Below are 9,162 nucleotides of genomic sequence, written 5' to 3' on the forward strand. Positions count from 1 at the left end.
ATTTTGTGCAATGCTTGTGAATGTAGCCTGATCGCATCAGCAGAGAGTGTATTGACACTGAAAGGGATCATCAGTCAAGCCTCTAATGAACTGTCAAGATGTGACCCTGAGTGTGCCTGGAGGATTCAGAGATAAGATTTCCTTCCTTCCTCTTACTTCAGTGTCTTTTGTCTTGTTTTCTGTCTGCTAGGTTGGATGTCAATGCTAGTATGTGCTGTATATTTGCTCTACTCAGTAAAGCGATATGTTTGCTTTTACTGAAGTCTCAGAGTGTCCATTCTTCTGTGCTCCAAAGCTTCAAAGCTTCTGTCACACTCTGACATATTGCACTGTGGTTATGCTGCTGTCTGAATGCTTGGTTCCACAGCCAGGTCTTGACTGTTTTCCTGAAAACCAGGAGGGAGGAGGACAATCTGATCTCCCTGGGGAGGGAATTCCACAGGCAAGGGGCCACCAGTGAGAAGGTCCTGTCTCTTGTCCCCACCAACTACACCTGCGAAGGAGGTGGGACCAAGAGCAGAGACTCCCCAGAAGATCTTAATGCCCGAGCTGGTTCATAGGAGGAGATATGTTCGTACAGGTAAGCTGGGCCAGAACTGTTTAGGGCTTCATAGGCTAAAGCCAGCACTTTGAGTTGTGATCAGCAGCAAATTGGCAACCAGTGGAGCTGACGTAACAGGGGCATTGTACGTTCCCTGTATGCTGCTCTGGTCAACAATCTGGCTGACACCCATTGGACCAATTGAAGCTTCCGAACAGTCTTCAAAGGCAGCCCCATGTAGAGCACTTGCAGTAGTCTATTTGGAATGTAACAACAGTGTGGACTACTGTGGCCACTACAAGTTTTAATTGTGCAAAAACTCCCCTGGCCACAACAGAAATCTGGGGTTCCAAGAGGACTCCCAAGCTGCGAACCCCATCCAACATACCCTGTTTGGCCTTATGACTAACTAGGAGTATCTCCATCATGTCTGGATTCAATTTCAATTTGCTCACCCTCATCCAGACCGTCACAGCCACTAAGCATCAGTTCAGGACCTGAACAGCCTCCTTAGCAGTAGGTGGAAAGGAGTGATGGAGTTGGACATCATCTACGTACAGATATGTTGTCGGCTGGTTCAGTGTTCTCTGGAGAAGGGTGAACTACAACTCCCAGATTCCCAGGTCAATCACCCCCAAACCCTGCCAGTATTCACAGTTGGCCATGTTGGGTCTGTGTGCCAAGTTTGGTCCAGATTCATCACTTGCTGGGTTCAGTGTTCTCTGAATACGGGTGAACTATAACTCCTAAATGTCAAGGTCAATCACCTCCAAACCCCACTAGTATGCAGAGTTGGCCATGTTGGGTCTGTGTGCCAAATTAGTTCCAGGTCCATCGTTGGTGAGGTTCAGGGTCCTCTTAGATTGCAGGTGAACTATACATCCCAATCCCTACAACTCCTAGAAATCATGGTGAATTCTCCCCAAACCTCTCTCTCTACTATGTTCAGTTGCTGTGTGCCATAGAAAGGAATATGAAAGGGTTAAGGGAGAGGCAGTGGGCGGGGTCATGCAAATTCCACACCAGTGGAGAAAGAAAGGAACACTGGGATGTGACGCTCACTGTAACCTGCAATGTCCTCGGAGGGAGGGCTTTGGTGGCTCCTCAGCACTGGTGGTTAAAGCTGTTTGTGGAGGCAGGAGACTGTCTGTGTAAGTGCAAACCCCTGCCACATACACACACATTGCCAGAGAGGATGCCAATGGAGAAAGTACTAACATAGCACAATTGAAAATACAGAGCATTTTTATTTCATTCGACAACTATTCAAGAAACCTGTGTCTGCTCCTGATTGGTCCAGAAATTGTCCGGGTAAGATCCACATCCTGAATGGCTCAGTGTTGCACCTCAGCGCTGGTTCACCTTGCTCTTAACACACACTCCACCACAGAAGACCAAGTTTAAACAGTTTATTGATAAAAGATAGCAAAGTCTGAATAAAAAGCAGTAAAGAAAGCAGTCATTCAAATGCAATGGCCGTCAGTAAAAAGCAATATTTCAAATGCAAAGGTAGTCAGTCAAAAAGGCAATAAACCAGGGGTAAAGGCAATTTGCAGAATATAGGTTCAAGTCTCTGATATAGGAAATCAGTCCTGAAAACAAGACATGAACTTCAGAGTATAATCCAAAACACAGGTTCCAGGCATGAACAAAGAATCCTTTTTCATGAGCTTAAACAAGGCAGGAGATGTGCTTCCAAAACTCAGTGTTGCTTCATCTGAAATCTTTTCCTGTTTCTCCCTTATTTACCCATGTTTACAAACCAAGACAGCATTTCTCTGTCCTTGAATTCCCACACGTTTGTCAGCTATTCTAAGGGAATGTCTGGGACAATAAACCTTTAACCTTAACCTTGTATCTCTATCTAAGGAAGACTCCTCTGACTCGCTGCCAGAGACACCTGGGACTTGTTGAAGCTCTAACTCCTGTGAAAGGTCACCCTTATCACTAGTTTCTGTTTCCTCGCTAGCCTGCAGCCTCTCTGACAATTCAGAGCCTTCAACATTTCCAGCATCAGAGCCTTCGACATTTCCCTCATCAGCATTGCTTTGGTCAGCCTGCATAAACCCAAATCCCCCTTCATCATCAGACTGAACCACAACACTCAGGATTCTACTGGGTGTCTTCACTGACTGGCTCTTTGTGTGGCGAGAAATTCAATAAACTTTCATTGGAGCATTTGAAGTATCAGCCCCTTTATTGATCCACCTACAAGAGGGATGCAATCGAGAGAAATATGGTGTGGCATTGGGCAATGAGCCCGTTATGAGCTTAATGGGTTGGCTCTGGTTAACACAATGTACGCAATAGATCCTTGAGGATGATGACCATCTCAATAGCTGAACCTGTCTTGGGGAAGTTTGGGTGTGATTGAACAGCATTCCAGAGGCCATTCATCATGCGTAAGTGACATTCATCATGCACAGGTACGCACTCAGTGGATCCTGTCGGAACCATGGCTTCTATTTATATTATTTCATGCTGTTTCATAATTCGGGGTCTAATTTCTTGCTTTCCAGTGGATCCCTACTTTTTTCTGGATTTTGTTTTCTGTCCTTCTTAAATACTTGCAAGTTGGTTCTAAGTTTATAGCAAGGTTTTTTTGATGAATGGAACTATGTACTTTATATGCTTTTAAATTTTGTATACTGTTTTATGTGTTTTTCCATAATATTGTTTTTATGTTTTGCTGTTATTGTTGTTTTTTATTGGCAATGAATTGTTGCCAGATTTTTTAGCCACCTTTAGTCCCTTCAGGTGGGAAAGGTGGGAGAGAAATGAAGTAAATAAAATAAATAAATAAATGATGTGTGAAGGTGTCCTCTTTTACAATGTACGGTTGTCTCACAGTGATAAATCACAATTTCAATGTGTCCTGAGTCAGGACTGGGACTGTGTCCGGAGCAAAGAATTAAAGTCCTATGCATCCTCCTATGTCAGAGTCCTTGGCTGCATCTACACTGTAGAACTATCACAGTTTGGCACCACTTTATCTGCCATGGCTCAGTGCTATGGAATCTTGAGAGTTGTAGTTTCACAAGATCTTTTGTCTTTTTTGAAAAGGAGTACTAATTCCTCACCATACCACAACTCCCAGGATTTCATAGCATCAGAGCAATTCAAGTGGGGCCAAACTGTGTCTCTGTGTGTAGTTGGTTGGAACAGCTTGCAGAGCAAAGCATCAGAAGATGGGGAAAGAGTAGCTTTGTTTAACAGGGCCGGGCTGTGGCACAGGCTGGTTAGTAGCCAGCTGCAATAAGTCACTCTGACCAAGAGGTCATGTGTTCGAGGCCAGCCCATGTTGGAGTGAGCACGTGACCATTAAAATAAAAAATAGCCCTGCTCGTTGTTGACCTAAGCAACCTGAAAGATGGTTGCATCAATCAAGTAGGAAATTTAGGTACCACTTATGTGGGGAGGCTAATTTAACTAATTTACGACACCATAAAAATCATCCAGCAGCATTTGAAGAAGTATCCAAGGACTCGGTGTCACAGTGGATAATGAAGCAGCAGCTCCCCCTGTGGCTGGAATCGAGCATCCCCTCAGGAAGCTGGAAGCTGGAGCAGGTTAAATTGCCTCTGTGTCTGTCTCTGTTTTTATGTTCATATGGCATCGAATGTTTGTCTTGTATGTGTACATTGTGATCTGCCCTGAGTCCCCTTCGGGGTGAGAAGGAAGGGTGGAATATAAATACTGTAAATAAATAAATCAATAAATTTGAGGTCCCAACCCCAAAGTTACTGGATGGAAACAAAGGAGATAATCTCAGAGATTTATGCTCAGAAAAGAATTTATTGCTATCTCAGGGACAGAGGAACAGACAAAAGCCTGACAGAGGCCAACACCCTCAACCCACCCATGTGTTTCACTTGCTTTCTTGCTTTCTTCTCATCTTCTCGTGGAAATGAATAGACTCAGCCAAGGAGGATGTCCTTCATTAGAAGAGCTTCGTTCTGAGCCCTGAGGTTTCTTCAATGCCCAAGCAAGGAGGTGGCTCTGAAGAGGAACGCTTTTCGCCATGGAAGGAAAGGCAGGTTGGGATTCACCTTGTTTGAGCAGGATTTAGGAAGCAATCTGGGATTACAGAGTGGGAGGAATCAAAAGAAGGGAAAGGTACAGGCATTGGGCTGTAAATGGGAAGAAAAGCACAAAGCATCTGAGATTTGAAAGAGACCCCCAGGAACAGGAGAACGCAAGGTCTTTTCTTGATGATGGAACATTTGGGGAATGTGGTGCCTTGCTAGATGCAGCCTTCTTCCGCTGGATCTCAAGGGATGTCCTCTCTTCATGCTCCAAGTGTTGCCATCACAGGCCTAGAATGCCGCTCGGTACTTGCACAGGTATGGATATCTGGTGGAGCAACTGTATTGCCACCACCTGATAGAACCTGTAAAGCAAACGGACAAAAGAGGAGGCAATGAAAGCAATGCACTTGTAAGCCTGATTAGTTGGTTCCCCTCTCATAGCTCATGGCATCCTCGCCAAAAAGCAGTTTCTCCGCTCCCAGGAGTTTGCCTGTCAGTGGCCTCCATATGCACCTGTTGAATCCTGCACACTGCGGAGCGCAACACACTGGTCATATGAGCTGCTGGTGCTGGGTCTCCTGTTGTCCCAGAGAGCAGATCCAGGAACGTATTTGACACCATCACTCCATCCCCACGTGAACTTCTGCAGGAGAGAGAAAATACCATTTTCATGAATGGGAGGGGGGGCTTTGAGCTTCTGTGGAAGAGAAGAGAGCATTTCTGTTAGGGATTCCTCTTCTTCAAAAGAGGAAGGGGAGCAGGAAAGTGTTCATGAATCTGAGGGTGAGTTGGAATCTGAGGAGGAGACTTTGCAAGTACCCACATTTCAGGAGAGGCGAAAGTAAACAGAGCAGGGATGTTGTTCAGCTAGAATAGCTGCCAGAAATGCAGCTGAGTAATTGGGAACTGCCCTAGCAGAATTCAGGGCTATAAAGCAGAAGCAGGTGCAGCCAGCTCTTGCTGGAAATAAACTGACTCTAATGCCTAAGCCTTCGCTCCCCTTGTGCCTGCTTCAAGTCTGCATCTGGGAAACTGCTCCTAAGGAATTATTGCCATTCCTTTGTCTGAAGTAAGACTGCTACTTGATTTGGGAATTTATCAGAGACTAAGAACTGTGTTTGCCCTAAGACTTCCTTGCTTCCTTTTGCATTATTCCACTGAGTGTGCTGTTCTTTATGTTTTGCTGCAGTAAAGCAGTTCTCATTTACTTACCACAGTGTTTTAAGGCTGTTCTTGAGAGACAAAACAGGACAATTTCCATGCATGGAGGGAGATTCAAAGTCAGGAGAGGCAGAGAGGGAGAAAGAGGTTTCCTTCATGGGATACAGGATAGTAGTTACTGGACTGGTGAGAGAGTATGACAAGCTCAGAAAGAGGAATGAATTGAAAAGCAGAATTCACTGCATGGAGATTAATCCACTTTGGAAGCTCGCTTGGAGCCTTTCTATCAGTTTGCTTTACAAGCAGCATTTGCACAGTCGGTCCCAAGAGATCCTCCATATGTGAGAAGGAAACAGCGGATACCTCATGGAGTTAATGGAGCTTATCTGTAATAGACTCAGTGCCACAAGAGTACCAATTCAAATCAGAAGCTACACAATCTCAATGCCCCAAGAGTACCAGTTAAAATGGAAATCTACACAATGTCAATGCACTAGGAGCCCCAGTTCAATCTGGAAGCTACATAGAATCAAGGCACCAACAGCACCAGCCTCAGGCTATGTATTTAAGTTGACTAGGAAACATCAGTGAATTTTGTGTTTAGACTTGTGCCCGATCTCCAAGGTATCTCATAATGTAAACATATGTATTCCAAAGTCCAAAATGTAGAACTCTGCTTCCAGTGGGGTCTTGCTTACCGAGGAGGCAAGTTTGGCACGGAAACCAATCCAGACACTGCTTGCCCTGCTGATTCTCCTGATGTATTCAGAAATATCTTTTTCCTCTTTCATTGACTGAATGGAAGCCAAGTGACCCCCTCGCCAGTACAGGCAGGAATCCTGCAAGGAGAGAGAAGAAAAACACAAAAAATATGGTCAAAAAATAAGGGTCAAGAGCTCACCTTTGTCGCAGCTATCAAACTGGGGTTCCAAACATTCAACCCCTTCTGCGGAAGCTGCACCCTTCGTCCAAGGAGAAAACCCCAAAACAAACTGTCTTTTAGTAAAGAAAGATTTATATGAAAATATATACAAACATAACAGTCCTTGGCTTTTATCAGCAGCTTTCAACCGGCGAAACAAAATGTTATCTTCAAGCTTTCTTCAGCTCCACTCCAACAGCTTTCCAACAGCGACACCATCATCGTCACCAACACCTTCACAATAACATTCACATTCACATTCACTAACTCAAGATTTACTTAGCCTCTATTAATAGCACTCAGTCTTTAGCAGGCGTCTTGATTGCTGCTGGTCATACATGGATAGGACATGATTCTTACAAACACTTATCCATTTTCACATAAGAAATGACCTAAATAATATAAAACTCTGACAACCTTGACCCAGGCTTCGAACTGTCAACCCCTCAACTGACAAGATTTATTGCAGCTGGTGGTTGAACATGCTGACCATAGCGTCGCCCTGGAGTAGCCACTTTGAGTCTCCTTTGGGAGAGATAAAGCGGGGTATAAATAAATATAAAAATAAATAAGATTAGTATCCACCACCACCACCCCGAGAACATTTTAATCAAATCAGCAAATTGGAATATCAGTAAATGTCAACCTGCAAATGTATGCATTTGTAACCGCACCGTGTCTGTGAGGCCTTTTCCCTTCTAGATCTGGACCATTCCATATTCTCCTTGGGTTCCCTTAACTTAATGTGTAAATCCATCACATACCTCAGCCTCTTGCCAACTGACAGCATCCTCCAGATATTCATAGCACGTACTCTGATAGTAAAGGGCCCCAGGAGGACACGGGGACCGAGGGCGAGGCAACGACTGATTCCTAATCCCTGCAAGAGACCAGAATCCCTTTGAGGAAAGAAGAATAACAGGAATGCCCCCTTCTTAATGCTGCAGACATGCTGTGCCAGGTGAGCCTTCAACCCACCCAGCCATCCATCATATACCAGTTCTGTTGGATGCCACTTGAACTGCTATGGCTCTACACTATGGAACCCTTTTCACAAAGTCCTTTTGTGATTGAGGTGACCACCCTCCCCCCCCAGGACTTTGTAAAAGATAGTTCAAAAATCAAGACTTTATGTTCTATATTCCATATAGTTATAGTAGAAGGTGATTGAGACTTTTTACTGGAGTTTACTGTGGATTATCCCTGCACTCTGAGGCAAGAGATAACAACTTCATGAATTGTAAAATCATGCTGCTAAAACTCCACTTTTATGAATTTCCATATTGGGTTCTCCAGATGTTATGAACTTCGTTCTTATCAAATATTTTCAATAGTTTATATCACTCATGATTCCCCTTTATGCAATGTAACTCACTTTTATGGATTCTCCCTTATTTCCATGAAATCTATCTGTCTGCCTATATGTATTTGTACTCTTTGGGATCCCCGGAAAATATGTATTTTTCCCAGCAGGGTTTATATTCCAACTTTGTTTTATTTTTCATTTTATTTCATATAATTGTCAAGTCATGAAATCAAATAGGAAATATTCTGAACTCAACCTGAACCCTAGAACCCATCCCAGTTCCTATAACCCAGGCTTCCCTTCCCAAAAACAAAAGGATAATCTGCCACAGCTTAACCCAATCTAATTCAGATTGCATGGACAATATAAGGCTTGAGTCCTAAAGGTGATTCGCCCCCAAGGCAAACATTGTCATATCTCATCCTAAGGAAATTCCAGGACACCTCAGGAAGGCGCCCTGTGGAGCCTGTCAATTTTGGCTCATCAACACCCATCCTTACTTCCACCTCTGACACCCCAAGGCATATCTAAAATCTGTATACATGACAGGAACCCTTGATTGCTGTCATTAATCCCTTTAGAAATCGGTCTAGCAGGAATTAATATGATATTTCCTGCCCTGTCACTTCATTGTTTCAATAACTCCCGCCTTCTCCTTCCTGATTGGCTCGAGTGGGGACAAAAAGCAGCTCCCAATTGGGCCAACAGAGCAAGGCGGGAAACGAAAGCACGCCTCGTTCAACCTTCTAGCCTATCCGCGATCAGATGGGCGGGGGAGCGGGGCGGGAAATTTAAAGGGCTGTCAGACTGAAATTTTGTATAAATATGGCTGTATTTTGATTATATGGTACCCTAGTAGACTGAATGATCACTACTAGAGTCCTTTTCAGCTGAATCGCTCAATAAAGACTCCTTGGCGGATTTTCCTTCAACTTTGGCGGACCTTCTTCATTTCGGCTTCAGGTTGTATTGCGGCTCATATTTTCCTATTGGCTCCGCCAAGGTCCGTTCTCTCAGGACCGGATCGGCTCTCTCCTTAAGGGGCCCGATCCCCCTAAAACGCGGTCGACAACACTTTGTCTTCAGTCCCTCCTCAGCCTACAACTCTGTGTTGAGCAGATTTATAGTTTCCTAAAGGACATCAAGCCAGAATAAAATAAAATGGTTCCCTTTGATGTGAAGTCTTTGCACAACAGATGAGCAA

At 44.2% G+C, this 9,162-nt stretch overlaps 1 non-coding gene across 2 annotated transcripts; it reads right to left on the reverse strand.

Annotated features, from left to right (window-relative positions):
* Positions 1 to 4,316: 4,316 nt before the first annotated feature.
* Positions 4,317 to 7,971, reverse strand: LOC103281224 (uncharacterized). 2 transcript variants are annotated; one of them, XR_507611.3, is made up of 5 exons: positions 6,767 to 7,971; positions 6,429 to 6,569; positions 5,782 to 5,913; positions 5,083 to 5,212; positions 4,317 to 4,931 (listed from the first exon to the last, which is right to left on the reverse strand). It is a non-coding gene; the product is annotated as an uncharacterized LOC103281224 (transcript). The 2 variants fall into 2 exon arrangements; XR_010006961.1 differs by having other exon boundaries at positions 5,083 to 5,913.
* Between the last annotated feature and the right edge of the window lie 1,191 nt (positions 7,972 to 9,162).

This window comes from Anolis carolinensis, chromosome 5, assembly GCF_035594765.1.
Source record: "Anolis carolinensis isolate JA03-04 chromosome 5, rAnoCar3.1.pri, whole genome shotgun sequence".
NCBI lineage: Eukaryota > Metazoa > Chordata > Lepidosauria > Squamata > Dactyloidae > Anolis > Anolis carolinensis.